This window comes from Bactrocera neohumeralis, chromosome 3 (assembly GCF_024586455.1).
Source record: "Bactrocera neohumeralis isolate Rockhampton chromosome 3, APGP_CSIRO_Bneo_wtdbg2-racon-allhic-juicebox.fasta_v2, whole genome shotgun sequence".
Classification (NCBI taxonomy): domain Eukaryota; kingdom Metazoa; phylum Arthropoda; class Insecta; order Diptera; family Tephritidae; genus Bactrocera; species Bactrocera neohumeralis.
This window is the reverse complement of record NC_065920.1, coordinates 18319898-18340405: the sequence shown is the minus strand read 5'-3', so window position 1 is coordinate 18340405 and position 20508 is coordinate 18319898. Positions and strand designations below refer to the sequence as shown.

The window sequence follows — 20508 nt, the reverse complement described above, 5'->3', positions numbered from 1 at the left end:
TCTTTAAGAACTCATATTTGGCAATAAAGTCCCAACTGCTTAATGTAGAAGAGACAGGAAAGATAAATAGTACGAAATTCTAAAAATGATATTTCAACTTACGGTTATCTCGTACTGTCACTGTCATATTAAATTGATTTTTGTTTTCACCAACGATAAATCTCAATTAATTTATTTATTTTATGCCACAACTCTACTCTAGACAATTTCCAATTTTGACTAACATTTGAGACCTCCCTCTATTATTCTCTATTGGATTTCTCAGCTCATAAGAGAGGGCGGCTGAAACCCTTTTATGAAAATTAAGAGTATACTTTATTTGAGAAGGTGTTGATAATTCGTTTTCCTCATAAAGAAAAAAATTAAATGCCAAATAGGCCTCAAATTGGCATCAAGCAGGAAGCGTAGTGAACAAAGTTTTGAATTGCTGGTTGAAAAGTCTTTGAGATGTTGTTGAGAATTGACGGTTAAGGCTTGAGAGAGTTATTTACTAGTGTCGAGTTGATGGATATTTTCGAACTAAGAAAGAGTAGCTTATCTTATAGCTTCAGATTTTCATTTAGGAGTGCATATGGGTAGATTCTGCTTTGAATTAAAACTGCGTTCTAAGGAAAGCAAAACATTTTTCAAATAAATGTAAATTGGGTTCTATAAAATTAAATAGCTAGAACCTACACTGAAAAGTTACATTAAGTTGTCACGAAGATTCTTCCACACCTCGGAAGAAATGTCGGAGACCCCGTATAACATTGATATAAAAGATCAGCGTAACGAGCTGAGTCGCTTCGTATTTTTGAGATATCGAACTGAAAATGTCCACACGTACTATTCTCCCTATATCACTGTAGCATATAGCTGTCATACAAACTGAACAATTAAAATGAAGTATTTGTATAAAAAACTTTTTTTTTGACAAGATATCTTCACGAAATTTGGATGGCTTATTGTTTGAGGCAATGGCGTAATATGCGATGTAATTGCTTAGAACTGTTTACAATATCATATAGCTTTCATACAAACTACCGTCAAAGATCAAGTCAGATCCATAAAGCGTTAATTTGTAATAAAATTCGCAATAAATATTGTAGTTCCGCTCTAAAGCCAAGTATGGTCACAACTCTTCGGTGCAATAACACACCATCTACTGAGCACTACTATAAAATGTGGCCATATATAGACACTGCATACATATACTTAGTATGTACATATGTATGTATATATAAAATATATATAGACTTGATGTTTACTATCAAACATTTTCCGCTATCTTAAGCGCTTAACAATCGTTTATTTTTATAAACAGTTCTTTACTTTTCCCTTTTTTTGTCAAGATAATGCCAAAAGTACTACAAACTCGCACATATTTACATACATAGGTACATATGTATGTATGTATGTATTTATGCACGTAAAAGGTGGATAGAAAATAGGTTTACTACTCTGATAAGAGTTCTACGTCTAACTGTATGCAAGTGTTTGAATGTGTACGCACTCTTTGTTTTCGCTTCGAACCGCTGAAGTAGACTTCCGATCGTTAGATAAGCATATAATAAAAGTTGAGAAATTAATTTATAATGAAACAATATTAATACTATTCAACATATTTGACATAGCTATCTACAATTGTAGGTAAATAACTTACAATTTCGCAGAGGTGATTGCTATCTAGCGTGTTTTTGAAGTGAGTATGTAAATAATATAAATACTAGTATTTGTACATGTTTTATGAAGATTTATAAACATACATATGCATATGATTACTTGTTTAATGCTATATATTTTATTTCTAGATGCGCATTGAACTTGAAAATGTTTGACCAAATGAACTTGAAAGATGTTTAACGTTCAAAAAACAATTTAGCACTTGACTTTCTTGAGGTTTCTGGTACTCTGGTACACAGTATGAATAAGTAGTTAGCAAAGATTCTGAGTCACTACTTTTCTTTCTACACTTTTCCTTCTTTTTTCTTATAAAGTGTTGAAAAAGTACTTGAAAGTAAAAGATTTTTGGCATTTTGATTTTGACATTTTCACAAAAAAAAAAAATAAAAATTTCAGTGAAAATTTTACATTTCTTTTTTTTAAAGAGTAGTAATCGAAAAAAATTCTTCGTCTTAGTCTTTAAGAATTGTATCTCAAGGACATGTAAAATTTTATGAAGAACGTTTGAGTAGTTCTCAAGAGATCTTGCCTACCGATTTTAGAACCACAATTTCGAGAAAGACGCGTCTATAGACGGCGCACTTAGCCTAGCTAACCTCGAGCGCACAAGTTCTCAAGGCTGTAACTATTACTCGGATCAATTCGAAAATTTAGGACAATATTCCAGAAGTTGTAGAATTTAATAAAATAATAATTTTATTTTTGAAACCCGTTAACCCATGTCACCCTTTAGTAGGAACAAGTTTCCGTTATAACAATCAGTTTGTTATCTACCAATATATTTTTAGTATTAGATGAAAAAATATCGTCACAGAAATTTTTAAAGTTTGAAAAGTGAACTTTCTGAATATGTGATGGTTATTTTTGAGAAACGAAAATTAGTTGGTGAAATTTTAGTTTGAATGAAAAAACGAAAATTCCCTATGTTAAATGTATGGGAACCTAAAAAAAAAAATAGCCACCCCTTAGAGTTAAGCTACAGCGCCCGGCTTGAGGGAGAATTTTTTGTTTGTCAATCACTAATATTTGAGGAGGTAAGAGTTGAAAAAAAAATTTAAAAAAAATTTTTGGAAGCACCCTATTATACACGCAGTCAAATCCCTCAATTTTTGAGATATCGATCTGAAATATTGCAGACATTTTTTTCTCTCTAAGAAACTGCTAATTTGTTGGAACCACCGATATCGGACTACTATAGCATATAGCTGCCATACAAACTGATCGTTCAAAATCAAGTCTTTTTTATAGAAAACTTTTTTAATTTACAAGATATCGTCACGAAATTTGGCATGGATTATGAACGAAGATATAGCTATAATCTCAGAAGAAATTGTTCAGATTGGAAAACTATAGCATATAGCTGCCATACAAACTGATCGGTCAAACTCAAGTGCCTGTATGGAAAGCTGGTTTATTTGACAAGATATATGCATGAAATTCGATATACTTATATTAATATCCAGAGCCGTATTCCTATATCGGAAAATACTGCTCATATCGGAACACTATAAGAATTGGCTGCCATACAAACTGACTAATCAAAATCAAGACAAAATTCTTCGTATGCGCTTTTAAGTATTTCACCTGCTAAGTGAATAGTTTTTGTTGTTTTCCAATAGAAATCGCGATCGCACGTGATCGCTTTGCTTCAATTTTACATATCTACACAGAGATTTTGACAACACGAGTGTGGTTTCTCACTTTATTATACTCTTCAAATTATAAAAAATAATCAAATCAGTTGATAAGATATCAACTTAAAACCCATTGAATCTATAAATTAAAAGTATTTCCTTTTGAAACAGTCAGTCGTAAACTCTAGCAGCTGATTATCGAAATATTTAACATTTAAATTTTTTTAGCAAGATTTCTGTTTAAGAGAATGAGAACTTTCGTATATTAATCTCTAGAAATCATTAGAAAGAAGTTAGTATGGACTATTTAAGCAAGCCGCATAATGGCACTTTTGAAGAAAGTGGCGATCATTTCAGCTAGCGCAGTAAATTCGATGAATTTTGCATACGCCCTAGAATATGGCATAAAATTCTAATATTAGCGATACTAGATTGAAGCAAAATCGTTAATGTGAACGCCGCCGCTTTATTCGTTGCTGCGTATATTTGCATTTTTGGCTTGAAGCAGCATTTCACTGCCTTATTAGGCTGTGTTGCTTGTTTAACGCTTCAATTTAGATAATATAGGAATTAGCGGTAATAAAATCGTGTTTAATGGTATAATCGATGCCGTTAAATGGAATTTTGTTGATTATGGAAAATGCTATTAGAGATGCAGAGGCAAAAAAATTAAAAAAAATATTGAAAAAAAAATTGGATTAGACTAAAGATTTCGGTATATCGCAGGCAAAAAAAAAACATATAAAATAATAAAAAAAAAAATTTTATTTCCCAAGCTCAGTTATGATTATTAAAACATTTTATTGGCCCGCTTTCTTTAGAATTTCTTCGTGTATACAACGCGGTTTTCAAAAGCAATATTTATAAGTGTTCACAGATGTACATAAATATGTACATATGTACATATGTACATGTGCGCGGGTTTGCCAATATTAAAATTTGTATTATTCTAGCTAATAATTAACACCGCACGATCGTTTGCTTTACCTTAAATTCCGCACAACAGCGTTGTGTATGCAAATATGTATATGTGTATGCGTATGTATGTATGTTGTATGTCGACAACAATCGCTCAAGATATCCACAATTTATTATCCAATATGAATTTAAGCATTTGTTCAGGTTCTCATTTTGCAATTAAACAGCATTAACACAAAGAGCACACTGTATATATGCATGTACTTGTATATACTTATTATTGATATTGTTGTTGTTGCTTTTTTTGGAAAACCCACACAAACTTTATATATAGTATACTTAAGTATTTATTTAGGTACGTTTGTACAATTTCACAAACATTTCTACACACTATGGAGGAGGTACAGCGTGTATATTTTTATATAAAAATTAATATATACATATGTAAATATTTTCATTAGATATGCACGAACACTTTTTCGCAAGTCAGCTAAACACGTATTACGACGGCACTGAATTTTATTTTAATAATTTATTTTTAAAATTAATTATTTTATTTATTTTTGTTTTTTAATTAATTATTTTATTTTGAATTCGTATTTTTCGTTAGTTAGTTATTTTCAACTTTGTTTTGTTTTATTTTTAATTTTTTTCTTTTAATTATTTTATTTTGTATTTTTAGTTTTAATGATTTCAATATTTTTGTTGCTATTTTTAATTTTTAAATCTAGTTTAATTATTTTTTTTTTTATTAATTTTATTTTTTTAATTTATAATTTTATTTTTATTCATTTTTAAATATTTTTAATTTTTAAATTTCTTTATATTTATTTTTTTTTGTTGCAATTTGTTTCAACTTAAAATCGCTTCCAATTCGAAACTCGTAACACTCAACTATCTCGTCGAAAAATTAAGCACTGGTCTGTATTTCCGCTTTCCGCTGACGAAAATACTCGTATTAATGTTAAACTAATTGCAAGAAATAAAGCATTTTTACACAACCAACGCACGAGACGAAGACACAGACGTGTTGTATATCCGCACGCTACGAAGGAACAGGAACTAATATCGAACTAAATAAACGAGCATGAGTATGGCAAATGAGTAACGCGGCGGCGGTGCGAAGCGACTGCGCCAACAACGATAACGGCAGCAACGACGAGAGCGCACGACAGCGGCAGCAGTGACGGCAATAGCAGTGGCAGTAGTGGCGGTGACGGCGACGGCGGCTACAATAAGCCGGTGTTGCGTCGGCGCACTTGCGTTGACTGCCAAATGAGTTTACGAGCGGAGTATGCCCAGCATCTGTGGATTACACTGACGAGCCAACGAGCACACGAACGACCGCACATACACGCAAACGCGTACAAGTGGAACGCGCACAACATACAAGCAACGGATAGGACGGCGGTGAGTGGGGTGTGTGTCTGTAAGTCGTAAAAATCTCTTTAGCAGGTAGACAACACTCCAAACACCAGACGCATGGAAGTCAGTGAAAGAAGTGGAAGCAAAAAAGCCAGCATACAGCTAGATCTACCTGCTGGAAGTATACCACACTGGGGGTGCATTTTGAAAATGCCGCAGCATGTTGAAGATCGAAACAGCAGCAGCAGCAGCATAAGAAGCAGTTTTTTTTCGAATACGCTCATATATCCGATTGTGTTTGTGACTGCGCGTGAGTCTGTGTGCGAGGTTCTTAAATCTCGTCATCTGATACGTTTCACTTAAACAACAACATTCCATTGCTTTATGGCTTTCTTTATGCTTATCGGTTCTTTTTCGGTTTTGAAAGATTCCTCACGGAAAGTACATACATAAGTGCGCGCATTTATGAAGTATAATAGTCATCTGTGTGTTGTTAATACATAATTATCTACATACATACATGAGCTATGAGGACTCGAAACCCGTACATTTTTTTGGAGTACCGATATTTCGGGAGTGGTGTGAAGTTCGAGCCCAAGGCAGGCGTTTGGAAAGATTGAAAATAAATGATGTATGCCACAGGCTTTTGAATCGCGAAAGAATGGTTTAAATAAATTACAAACTCTACTCGTTAGCTTTAAAAATGCAAGTAGTAGCAAATTATTGCCTAGTTTTAGGATGACAAGCTCTGATTATTTTTTATACATTACCACCAATGACTATATGCTCTTTCAAAAGGTTTGCTAGAGAGTAAAGCACTTTTAATGATAAAAATAAAAACTGAAAAACCCAAACTGCAAAAAATATAAGAGAGTGACGAATCGAACAAACAACTTGTGTAGTCAAATACTGGCAAAATTGAAAGAAGTTAGCAGAGAAAGCGCTTATAACATTATCATATTCTCATATTCTCTTGTGCCTTGAAAAACACTATTTAGAGAAAGATGAATCGAAGTTTTACTATATTTTTCTAAATATAAGAGATTGGTGAATCGAATAAACATTTGGTAATTGTTCTATAAGACTAGCATAGTAGTGTAGAGTTAGTAAAGGTAGCAGTTATAGCAATTATGAGAATATCCATTCTTGAAAAAGGCTTCTTGCCGTGAAAAAACATTATTTAGAGAGTGGTGAATCGAAGTAGCAGTTCCTACAAGTTTAAGCGACCAAATTGATCAATAGAAGTTAAACAGAAAGCGGTTAATCCATTATCATGTAATGAGGGTGTGTCCATTCTACTGTATTTTTGAAAATATAAGAGAGTGGTGAATCGAACAAACAACTGGTACTATTTCCATAAAACTAGCATAATTAAATAGAGAAAGAAAAGAAGGCGGTTATAGCATTGTAAGAGAATATCCAGATATTATTTTTTTTATCGATTTATGTTTAATAACTATGTTGTTGCTTTAACAGATAATTTTACGAGAAAAAACGAGGACAAAGGAGGTGAGTATAGAGAGGCGTATGAGAGAAATCAACGCAGTTGGCTTAAGGCATTTATTATTTCTTGATAATTATCGAGGTAAATACCACAAATAAGCGGGGAAATTTCAGGGAACCACAAAATTTTTTTATAATGTTTAATATGGAACCTTCACTGAAAAAAATTATCCTAACCTTAAAAATTAAATTATTATCGATAATGATTGTGAAAGAATTTTATAAAACTAAAGAAATAATAAATTAGTTATTATATTTAAATACATTATTAGTTGGAGTGCACAAAATAAGTCCCGAAATTTCGGGATCCCGATAATCCCGAAAAAACAATAAGTAAGTTGCATGTGCCTACATCCACACATACAAAAAACCATTGTGTGCGTGCAAATATGCGTTAATGGGCATTTCAAACACACATACCTACAGACATACATACAAACATTTGTACATGTGTACTTATACGGATGTTGAGTATTTGTATGTATTGCTGTTGCTCCTGCTGCACCGCTGTTGCCTGCTGCACCGCTGTTGTTGATATTGAAATATGATCGCATCGTGAGCATGTTGCGGCTGTTAGCTGTTGCTCTACAAGCCACCCCTAATCTCGTCTAAGGAAAGGTTGTAAAAAGTGAAATCCCGAAAAAGGAGATTGAAGTAAATAAATTAAGCCAGACTTCAGCGCGGGAAGATTCTTATGGGAACATAGGTTACTATGTACATGTACTACATAAGAACTTCCTTTTTTCAAGCTGTGTTGTTTTTTTGTTGTTGAGTTTTTGGAAAAGATCGTGGCGCAGATTTGTTTGAACGAAAATTTTTTGTGGCAATGTGTAAGCACTTTAACCTCAGCCAGACGTTGAAACCTTTCAAATCACATAACGGCATCCAACTGCGTTTTAAAGCACCTTTAGCTATCTAAGTATGTGAGTAATTATCGAATATTATGCCATAAATAACTTTCAGATAGTTTAGTGCTTAGTAAAATATAAAAGAAATCACATGTTTAGGCACATACGTGCTATTTATCTTGATTAGAAGACTAAAAGACACTTGTTGCAGCAAATGAGGTTCGATAAGGAGTTCGATTTGGATGATACCGAAATGCGAAAAAGGCAATATAGAACAAAAGTTTTGAAACTGACCAAAATATTGAAATTATCTGCTTAGGTTTCCTTTCTAGGCTAGATATGCTGAGATAAGCAACGCAGGACTCATTTTGATTTTAAAGCGATGTACAACTAGAAGAAGTGGAACTAAAGTGGACAATATTATCTCAACAGTGATTCCAAGAATAATATGAAAACTATTTTTGGAAGTTTAATTTGAATGGGAATGTCGAGGAATCACGGCTGCCGAATATTTAAGAGATTACATGGGTTTCCTTGGATAAAAAACATACACTATTAGCAAAGAAATTCTGAAATTTTGGGAAGCAAGTATTTTAAACTCGGCCAAGGCGACGCCTACTGGAAAAAAAAATACACCCGCGTTGGCAGGATAACTTCTTACGGAAGCATCCAAAGTGAAAAATATATGTTGTTTACAACCTTAACTTCGAACTTGGACGAAGGAAAAAACTAAAAAAACTGAAAGAATGAAAATTTCAGTGAAAATTTCGCGACATTTTTTTTTTTCAAATAGTTGTAATCGGAAAAAAATATTCTTCGTCCAAGTCTTTAAGAATTGTGTCTCTAAGATCTGTGTAAAATTTCATGAAAATCGGTTGAGTAGTTCCTGAGTTCTTGATTCTTGACTTAAAAAACACAGTTTCGAGAAAAACGTGTTTCAAGACGGCCAACTCAGCCTAGCTAGCATTGAGAGCACAAGTTCTTCACAAGGCCGTATCTCCGAAACTATTACTCGCATCAACTTGAAAATTTAGGAAAATATTCTAGAGGTGTTGTAAAATTTAATAAGACAATAAAAAATAGATCTTTTGAAACCCGTAAACTCTTTTAATCCCTTAAAAATTTTGCACAAGTGTTTTGGAGAGTCTACTTTATCATAAACAACATTATTTGAGTAGCACATACCATAGCATTCAGTGAAGGTTGTGAAGTCATCAAAAACGTGTCTCATGCAATTCGACCAACCACGTGTGCTGAACACGATATCATCGAAAAAGTTTAAGAAATAATGCTTGAAAATTGGTATGTTAGTGACTCAATACTTATTGGTTATTGTTTTGGGTAAGAAGCGTGTCTAAATGATATTTCCACCAAAATATCAAATTTTTGTTGCACGAGTAGAGGTCGCAAAAGGGATACTTGAAAGCTTAGCTGAGAACCGTAAAATCATCAAATGCATTAGTACTGGTCACGGGACTGGATTTTCTAAATGTGATGTCAAAACTGCCTCAGAATCTATCGAATGGCCCTATAAATATGGGACGACTGCGGAAAACCCAAAACTCCTTGAAAGAACTAAATAAATAAGAAGTTTTCGGCGCAGTACCCGCCAGAGGAAGCAGAGGAAGAGAAAGACGTCCTTGGAACGTTGGAAAGACCAGTGGAGAAGGACCTAGCTACACTTGGAATATCCAATTAGCACCAAACAGCGGGAAGGAAGAACGATTGACGCGTGGTAGTAAACTCTGCTATAACCGCGTAAGCGGTGTCTACGCCAATAAAGAACAAGAAGAACTTAACATGTCATAACCTCAATTATAGAATTAACCTATAAACTTAACTTAAAAGTTGAATTAGGACAATATGAAACTTTTATAGGGAATTACTGCCAGATGGAATCTACAAAGTCTCGAAATAAAATTTTCCTATTTCTAAAATAACCTCAAATTTGATATTTTGTTTTAGCACAAAATTTCTACCAAAATACAAATAACTATAATTAACGGTTTAGCGGAGCAAGAAGGTGTTAAATAAAGGAAGGAGAATACGGTAGAATATTGTGTGAAAACAGAATTATTATATATGTACATATATAAAGGTATGTGTATGCACTCATATTGTTTTACACACTGTTTCCGCATGTCTTTCAAGCAAAAACTCAAAATCAATGTTTATTGTATGAGAATTTATACAGAAATTTCACAGAGCGCACAACAACGAAATTTTCGAAATTTTGTATTTTTTTGCATGAACGCGCGAAATTCAAGCAGGCGCCCACCAAAAACACCAACCATTAACCCACCACACAACCGGCGCGCACAGTTCGACACCAGCCGCTCGTCAATCAACAATCAATCTCACACATGCCATTAATACTTTTATTCTTTTTGCTTTTGTTTTTTGCCTTTTTTTGCGCGCTGTCACAACACTTGGATTTTCACAGCGCGCAGCGTCGCTCTCGGCGCCCGCACCGACCGCGCCGCCACATGTCAAATTTCTAACAAATAAATATGTGTAGTTTTGCCCACCTATGTGCATAACTCAAATATATATATTTGTATGTAGTTATGTATAGATTAAAAGGTATTTAAATATCTTCACCTTCTTAACATATCAAATATTCATTTAATAAGCATAAAAATTCAAAACCAAGTCAACGACCTGCTTAATAATCAGAAGCGTACTGAAATGAACAAAAAAGTAGAAATACAACAACGAAAAAAAAATTGCTAAAAATTCAGAAAACATAAGAATACATGTGTACACAAGCGCGTCTCAAACAAACTATTGCGGAGTCGTACCATAAATACAAATATGGGCAAGAGGAGCGCGCCAGATATACAAGAAACAAGCGCACAGAAAAGTAGCAAGAGGCAAGTCAAAAGAGTAAGCTTCGGTTGCACCGAAACCATAATACCCTTCACATGTGCATTTCTCACGTTATAAATGGGTATAAAAATACTTGTATCGTGATTTCGAGCGGCTAGTTTGCATGACAGCTATATGCTAAATGGTCCGATCTGAATAATTTCTTCGCAGATTGTAGTGTTCTTGTGATTAATAATCTATGCCAAATTTAGTGAAGATATCTTGTCAAATAAAAAAGTTTTCCATATAAGAACTCGATGTTGAACGTTCAGTTTGTATGGCAGCTATATGCTATAGTGGTTCGATCTGAACCATTTCTTCGGAGATTATAGCCTTGTCTTGGCTTATAATCCATGCTGAATTTTGTGAAGATATCTTGTCAAATAAAGAAGTTTTCTATATAAGAACTCAATGTTGAACGTTCAGTTTGTACGGCAGCTATATGCTATAGTGGTCCGATATCGACGACGCCGACAAATGAGCAGTTTGTTGAGGAGAAAAGCATGTGTACAAAATTTCAGAGCGATAACTCAAAAACTGTGTGACTAATTCACGTATATTTAGACAGACAAATGGAGCTCGTTACGCCGATCATTTATATACATACATACGTACTTTATACGATCCCTGACGATTTAATATGATTTTTACACACGTCGCGGCAACTTAATATACCCTGTTCATGGTATAACAAGCGCACAGAAAAATAATCAAAAAGAAGTTATGGAAAAAATGTGGAAATACAAATAACGACAATACAGAACTCGAGCGCATAGTGGTAAGACAGTAAGATACTAGATGAAGACAAAACACCGTATATAAATAATAATATGTAGACAATAAAAAAACAACAACAATAGAAAAATAAAACCCAAAAAGAAAACAAAACCAAAACCAAATTCCGGGTACCACGAAAAATGCTTCCTTAGATTCTACCGCCTCGAATTTCGGATTTCGTTAATCGTCAGCTAGCGAGCTTGCGTTGTTTAATTTCATTGTTTTTTCATGTTATATATCCACATTGTTTTTTGTTGTTTTTTTTTTTGTTGTGCTGATCTACGTGTAAATATCTACAAGCATAAATAACCATATGTGAACGTGCTCGAGTTGCGCGCCAAGTCGCGGCGGCGGCGATCGTTTGTACAGCGCCAGAAACCAATGGAGCGAGAAAGAGAGGGAGCGGCAGAGCGGCGCGCGCAAAAGTGAGTGTGTGCGAAGCGACTCAGGTGCGCGACGCCCGAGTTGACCGACTGGTTGTGCGCGCTATGACTCTAATGTGATTTCATTTGATTTGATTTGATGTGTTTGCTGACGGTGATTCTGATCTTTCGGCTTTGTATGGTTGAGTGTGCGTGTGTGTGGTGCTTAAAGACGGGTAAAAGCGTTAGAACGCCAGAGACAGGCCAACCAAGCCCTCTTCGCCCTGCTCAGACACTTAAATAAGGTATAATGATTATTTGTTGTGTTTGATTGTGTGCGCAATTATTATGTGAGTTTCGGAAATTTGTCTGCAGCTGCGTAGATTATTTGTTAGATTTCTTCGCTTTTGGGGGCTGAGACACTTCAAAACTCAAAAACAGTTATGAAAATAAAAGAAATTATGAAAAAGAATGCTGCCACAGCCGCTACCAACTTTGCTGTTTGCCCAAAAATGGATTAAGCCACCACACATGTGCCTTAGGTATGATAGTGCGTGTGTGTGTGAATATTGGATTCTTCAGCGCATCAATCACTCGCATCCAAAAAGCCTCGTATGGATTGTAAATTTGTTTTTTTTTTTGTTTTTTTAAGTCAATTCTAAAATCTTCCACATGCTTTCATTGTATTCTGCCTAATCCTACGCCCACTGTGGATATTTTTCGAGTCGCAGAGAACATTAGCAAAAGCTAAGATGACTTGTTTACTGCGAATATTAAGATTCTATAAAACGATCTTTGAAATTAATTAATTAGTTACATCACCATATGGGTGGAGTTTATGTTTACGCCGAAAACGTAGGTGGAAGAAACAGAGATCGTGGTTCATATACATACACAAATGTTGGCGATTCCTAAAAAAATTTTTAGGAATAAAAAAAATTGAAATGACCTTAATCTGATTTGAAAAATCTATTTCAAAAGCATTCGAAAATTTAGATCAAACTTGAAAAGAAAATTTGATTGGTGACGGTAGCGATCATCGATCTTTCAGCAAAAAATATCAGTGATCTATGACGAAATACAACATATAAAAAAAATTAAGAAGAGTATAGAAAATCCAAATTCGGCATCGGAAATTAAATTAAAACGAACTAACAATTTCGTTATTAACATAAATGAAAGAAATGGAATGAGACAAGGGCTTGGCGAAGAGATTGGCGATCTATGAAAAACAAAACTAGTAATGACAGGACAGTTTAATGACTAAGGAAACCAATCACAGGTTAAGAAAATTATAAAAAACCAGAAGTCATCGTATAATAGAAGAGTTAAAATGGAATTAACTGAAAGAAAATATGAGAGCAAATATTTTGGCATCTAAGATAAGAAAACAGAACCGTAGAAGTTGCAAGTGTAACCGTTAAAATGAATTACAACAAAATCAACGATAAGCCAGGAGCGACATGTTTCACTTTTACAATAGATGTTGCAATATTTCTTTTAAAGAAAACTCTTATACACAGATTTTTCACTGACTGAAACTACTAATAAATATTAAATTTACATGGAGGATGGTGACGTGTAATCAGCCAAGCAAATCTGCTCCATTGTCCAGCTTTTGCAAGACTGAGGTTGAAACATTTCGTCTGCCATAACTTCGGTGGACCTGGCGAAATAGCCGAAATTCATATTAGCCGACTCAACAAATTTGTGTCAGGTTCAAAGCGCTTTGACGATTTTGAGGATCTTTTTGATCAATATTTAGGAGTCTTTTCCGGTTAACAAAATGCAGGTGAAACCCGGGTTTCGCTCAGTTTTCGGACTTTACTCAATTAGGATTGGTGTTTTTCTGGTTTCTGGGTAAAAACGCAATAAGAAGAAAAAGAAAAAGAAAAGAAGAAAATGTAGATGTGTAACAAATGCTCGCTCACACTATATAAATACTTACATATAACTACTTAAGTATATGTCTGATAGTAAGTTAGTCAACATAGAAAGGGAAGCTAAAAGTTCACACTAATCAAGTCTAATTAATTAATTATAAACCAATTATTTCTACTCATTCTCGCTGTAATTTAGATCGAAAAGTTATAATAAAATTATATTGGATACATTGTATATATATATGTTTGTATATAACTGTCAATAACGGGTGATCCAAATAGAGGTACCTTTTCAATAGCCTTTTTTTGACAGATCACGCGTGAGTCTTATGCCTCAATTTATGATCAACATAATCGGCCTACTGAGCGCACTATTCGTAACGCCATCACCAATCTTAAGACCCAGCATTCATTATTGGATAATATTCAACCGAATAGACCACGTCCAGCAAGCCGAGAAAAAAATATAGCAGCTGTAGCTAAGTGTGTACACGAAGGCCGTGGAGAGTTGATTCGGCGCCGTCCGCAGCAATTCGCACTGACATATTGAAAGTCTTGCCGCATATTACGTCGAGATCTTAAATTGAAAGCATACAATATACACTTTGAAAAGGGAGCTTTGGGTTATCTCATTAATTGTTCTCCTTTTTTTTGACACCTAAGCCCCCTTTCCGTAGACCAGGTCACATATAGTTTGTTAGGGAACTAAAGCCGCTCGAACTTCTAAGCGACATCGCTTCGCTGTATCGGCTCTTGAAAGGTTCCAAGAAGATTTAAGATCTGTTTTCGAGCCAAGTTTTGTTCAGCGATGAGGCCCATTTCTGACTCAATGAGTATGTAAACAAGCATATATTCTTGGATTGTTGTGAGTTGTGAGTCGGTGGAATAATCGGTCCATATTTCTTCAAAAATGAGGCCGGTGAGAACGTAACTGTCAATGGCGACCGTTATCGCGCCATTACTACCGCCTATTTGATGCCTCAAATTGAAGTTCGTAATCTCAGCGACATTTGGTTTCAACAAGAGGGCGCCACTTCCCACACATCGCATCAATCAATAGATTTATTCAGAGAACACTTCGGTGAGCAGATAATTTCACGTTTTAAGCCAACAAGATCGTGTGATATGACATCGTTACACTTTTTCCTGTAGGAACATTCAAAATCTAAAGTCTATGCGGACAATCCCGCTTCGAATTAGACATTGGATTAAAGCACCACGCGTGTCATTCGCCAGTTACCAGTCGAAATGCTCGCACGTGTCACGAAAATTGGACTCAACGGATGAAAAATCTGCGACGTAGCCGCGGCTAACATTTGAAAAAGATTATATTCAAAAAAATAAATGCGTTTCTTGTTCATTAAATTTGAATTTTCTGTGTTTTTTCTTTAAAAAAGTATGGAACCTCGAAATGGATCACCCTTTGCATACGAGTATATGTGTTTAATGAAAGCTTTTTACATTGAAGTTTGTATTTTTTGTAATTTGTTATGTCTACTATTTTTTGCAGTGGAAATTCGAGATTATGCCTGGTAGTTCAATTGTACATATACCTTATACACTTATATAAATACACACATACATACATACGTGCATACACATGTGAACTTTTCTAATAAGAGTAAACTAATTTGCTTGCGTTTTGGTTTTGGCGATGACGTTGAACTCTAAATTTTGTCGATTAAACAAAAATCAAAAACAAGCCAATGTTGTTGTTGTTGTAAATCAAACAATCGCGGAATACAATACAATACAAGTAGCCAAGTAGTCAAGCGACAGTCTAACAAGAAGCTAGTGAACTTAGCTGACTGTGGAATAGTCAAATATATGAGGCAAAAACAAAAACACAAATTCAACAAAAATAACAAGAAGTGGTCAGAAAAACAATTTACTGGCTTCTTTTTGCATATTAAAAAACCAGAAAGGTTATCGAACGTTTGATATAATTATTTTTCACATCATTATTAATGCAAAGATAGTCAATATATAATGGAGAATAACAATAACAACAGCAGCAAATGGCTTAAGGGGAAATGGTTAGCTTGGCAGCAATATACAAGTGTATGTGTGTGTATGTACATCAACATATAGTGTTTCAGTTGAACGATAATGAAGAACAAGAAAAACCAATTAAAAAACAACAACACTATTGACAACAATAAGAGCTGTGTAGAAGTCGATGAGCCACAACGGAACAACCGCTGCTGTTGGTGATGCTGATGTCAGTAAGCAGCAGCGCAGGTAGAATATTTGTATCTAAAATACATGTGTGTATGTGTGTTTATGTTGAAATAGTTTGTCATATGAATAAAAAGAAGAAAACAACCACATTTCTATAAATATATTTATGGCTACGACATTTACCACTAGGCGTACAAAAGCACACTCACCGATAACAAAAACAAAAAAAAGTTGGAAGTCAGCGGTCAGCGGTTGAAAACGACACGTCGTGCCCAAACGCGTACGCCAATTTTTTGTGGCTCATTATTAGTTGGTCCAGTCAGCGCGCACGCGCGTCACACACACAATGCGAGTGCTCACGTGTGTGCGTATTTGTGTGCGTGTGCGTAGGTAAATATTCATTTTCAAATTAAATCAAAATTTCTAATTGTAGGTATAGTCGATCAGGCGTAAAAGCAAGTCAAACTACGCTATTTGGCATGATGACGCTTTAGGAAATGCTTGGAACGCGCTGCCTTAGCTGGAGCTGAGCATGCGCACGTTTTTTCAACAAGTCATTAAGTAAGCGTTTATTATTGTACGTTGTGCTTACTGTTGTTGTTGTATAATTTCGGTGGAATTTTAAAGTTTTTAACTTTACATAAGAATATTAATATTCAAAAGTATTTAATATGGAAAATATAAAAATCCAATTTTAAATAACATTGTAATTTTTATTATTAATTAAAAAAAAAATATATATAAAATTTTTTTTTTTAATATTTTTACTTTATTTCAAATTGTTATTATAGTTTTCTTCCTTTTTTTATTAAATTAAATTAAAAATTAATTATATATCTAATTTTAATTTTAAATTGTAATTTTTTGTATGTATAAGTTTCAAAAATTATTAAAGACTACTTTTTTTATTGAGTTAAGTTTTAATATTACAGAGTGTTACACTTTAACACATAAAAAATTATATATATATCTAATTAATTTTAAAATAAATTAAATTAAATAAATATTTAATATAAAAAACTACAAGAATTTTATTTTAAATAAAATTGTAATTTTAATTAAACTAAAAAAAATATTGAAAAACTGTATAATATTTAAAACCATTTTTTTAAATTTTCTTACGTTACTTCAATTATTTTAATAATCAATTTTTATTACAAAAAATTAATTGTATTTAATTTTAATTCAAACTGTAATTTTTATATGCATAAATTAAAAAAAATTCTATTTTTTTATTAAGTTAAGTTTTTAATATTAAAAGGTACTTTAATTTTATAATAAAATAAAACTTTTAAGTATAAATTATTTTAATTTTGAAAAACTATATTAAATATTTTTATTATTAATTTAAAAATTGTTTAATATTTATTATTAATTATTATTTTTTAAAATATTATTAATATTTTTATTAATTATTATTTTTTTTATTAATTGAATTTTTTTGGCGATAGCAAAGTAATTTAAATAGTATTAATTTTTTTAAGCAATTTATTTTAACATTAAGCAGAAAACATTCCTGAAGCATTTTTATGCCAGTTAGACAGTCCTTGGCCGAATAAAAAATTCGCGTGCGTTACGGTTACGCAGAACCGACTGTCGGGTTCATGTTTTATAAATATTTCTTTTACATATTACTTATTGAATTATTGGTATTAATTAAATGAATATTGATAGCATTTTTTATTATCAAAACTAATTAGTAATTATTTAAATTAATTTTTTTTTAATTTTTTAAATTTTCATTTTTGTTTTAATTAATTAACTCAGTAAATAACCTATAAATTAATTATTTTTAATTTTCAAAATTAATTAGTTAATTAATAAAAATAATAAAACTAATTATTGAATAATTGTTTTGTATTAAATTTTTTATTTAATTAATATTTTTTAATTTTTATATAATTAATTATTTATTTATTATAAATTTATTTAATAATTAATTCAAATCACTAATAATGTAAGCTAAATTAGAATTGATAGATTTTGATCAAATGAATTTTGAATGAATTTTTCATTAACAAAACTAATTAGTAATTAATTAAATTTTATATAATTAATTCATTCAGTAAATAAACTTTAAATTAATTACTTTTAGTTTTCAAAAATAAAATTAATTAATAAATTTTTTTATTGTCAAAACTAATTAGTATTAATTAATTTGATATAATTTTTTTATCAAAATTAATTAGTAATTACTTAATTTTATTTTATTATAATTACTTAATTCAGTAAATAACCTCTAAACTAATTATTATTAATTTTCAAAATTTATAAAACTAAAAAAAAATAATTATTCAATAATTAATTTTAAACGCATTAATGTAAAAAAGTAATACTTAATTTCTTTTATTATATTTTTAAATAATTACCAGTTTTAAGTTTTTTTAATTAATTATTTTTAATTTATTTAATAATTAGTTTAAATCGTTAAAAATGTAAAGTAAATTAGAATTGAAATTTCATAAAAAATTATTTATTTACCGAAAAGATAAAAAAAGATTTAAAAGAAAGAAAAAGATTTTGGAAAAATTAATAAGAGATTAGTTATTACTTAGTAACGCGCTAACTTTTAACTTCTTAATTAATTAGTTCTTCTATTATAGAAAAATATAAATATGTATTATGTACTTTTATAAATTTTATGCAAATTTAGAAAACACTTCGTAGTGTTACAAAAATCCCAGCCATAAATTCTTGCGACAAGTTTTTCAAAAATTTATTATTCCACAAAAACACCAAAAAAAATTCCTCAAAAATGGACCAATATAGAAATCCTTCAAGACCTAAGAAAAAACTAGTGACACCATTGTAGAATTATTTCTCAATATAAAAACAGCAGAGAGAGCAATTTTCGCCTACGTGATATAAGAGACACAAAAAATTGGCTAACATAGTATATTTAATATATCATCTACAGAGCAAATGTAGAACTTATCAGGAGAAGGGCGATAAAAACGTCTATATCCGGTACTCGATATGTTAAGGTAACGATATAAATTTTCTAAATATTGGTCAGCTATTATCTCGCACGTGCCGGTAAAAAAGCAAGTTTAAACGTTTTCGAAAACTGTCCGATACTTTCTGTTTGTTGTGCTCTGAAGTGGCATTTTTATACAGTTATAAATCTTATCTGATTGCAAATTTATATATAACGATGTTTGTTTAAAATACCTGGTTAAATTGTCGTGCTTTTAGTATAGAAAAATGACATGTAGGACTTGTAGCTTACCTAAAAAGAGAAAAAAGAAAAGAGTGTGATTAAAATATATGAAAAAAATTGCTGTTTAAAAAATAGTTAATATGAAAGTTAATTAAAAAGTTATTAATATATAAAGAATTTTTTTTATTTCATTAAAATAGTAATATATTAAGGGGGTTACGGCCGTTTTTTTAAGATTTTTTTTAGAATTTTTATTAGTGAAATGAAAATTGAATGTACTATAGAGTTCATATTACACAATCGAACGCAAAAGCAAACACGAGCGTTCCAGCAAAAAAAGTCGATAGTTGTGACTCATCGCCTTTCAATATTTAGTGACGCAATTAGAGTGACTATCTTTTCTCAACTTATTATTTACACTTTTAAGTTTAAGAATATTGAAATTGACGTCATAGTTTGTTTATATACTTTGGGCAGTGGTAGAAGTAAACTTATGTGCCAACAGCTGACTGGCGTTTTACGTTATAAGAGTTGAAGAGTAAGCTTTTTGTTTTGCCTTTTGCGATCTGAAAGAAATACTCATCACACAAATATAACTTCGAGTGAGATTATTATTTGTCAAGGCACTTTGATTGCGCAAGAGTTAAGTAAAACTCACCGCGTAACTCACAGAATAAGGAGCAATAAATAACTGTTATATAACTCTTATTACTTAAGCGAAAAATAAAAATCAAAATAAAGTAATTATTTTCTGAAGAAAAAAATAAATCAAATTTGATAAGTTTTTGACATATTTGAGAAGTTCAAGAAAAAAGAAAACATTTCCTATGTCTACTTCATATGGTACTATATATGCGACCCTTCCCTGCATAATAATTTTTTTAGCCAAAAATTTTGCAATAACTGTCAAACGTCAGTTAAATGCTGCGGAAACGTGTGTCGTCTTAATTACTCAAACTTGCTCACACACATATTATATACATATGTATAACCCATATCAGTAAAACGTTTAACTTAAAGAGAGGCGTGATATCATTTGCACCCAAAATCAACACAATTAATTTAAATAACCGTTTTGGGTTAATTTTTTGGTTGACACTACGTAAGACAGATCGTTCGATTAAAAAACGAGTACATTTTTGAGTGCATTATTGTTATGAGTTTGATAAATTGGAAATAAATTGGGAAGCACAAGCACTCGAAGCTGATTTAATGATGGACGATTAAATAGTGAAAAGTTCGCATTACAACAACAAATTATATATATATATTTATACATGACATATTTTGAATTTTAGTATGCAAATATGTATTATTTCAATAGTTAGTGCTCTTCGGGGGCATATT

At 32.0% G+C, this 20508-nt stretch overlaps 1 protein-coding gene across 3 annotated transcripts in view; it reads right to left on the bottom strand.

The window, feature by feature from the left end:
* Window positions 1–20508, bottom strand: part of LOC126752261 (ets DNA-binding protein pokkuri) — an 81462-nt gene that overhangs the window by 15072 nt on the left and 45882 nt on the right. Inside the window, exon 1 of one of the 3 annotated variants that reach the window (XM_050462958.1) lies at window positions 4284–4523. The exons of the other annotated variants lie outside the window; for them this stretch is intronic. The gene's annotated coding sequence lies outside the window, so the exon portion shown is untranslated. Of the gene's footprint in view, window positions 1–4283; window positions 4524–20508 lie in introns of those variants that run through there. 3 annotated transcript variants of the gene reach the window in all.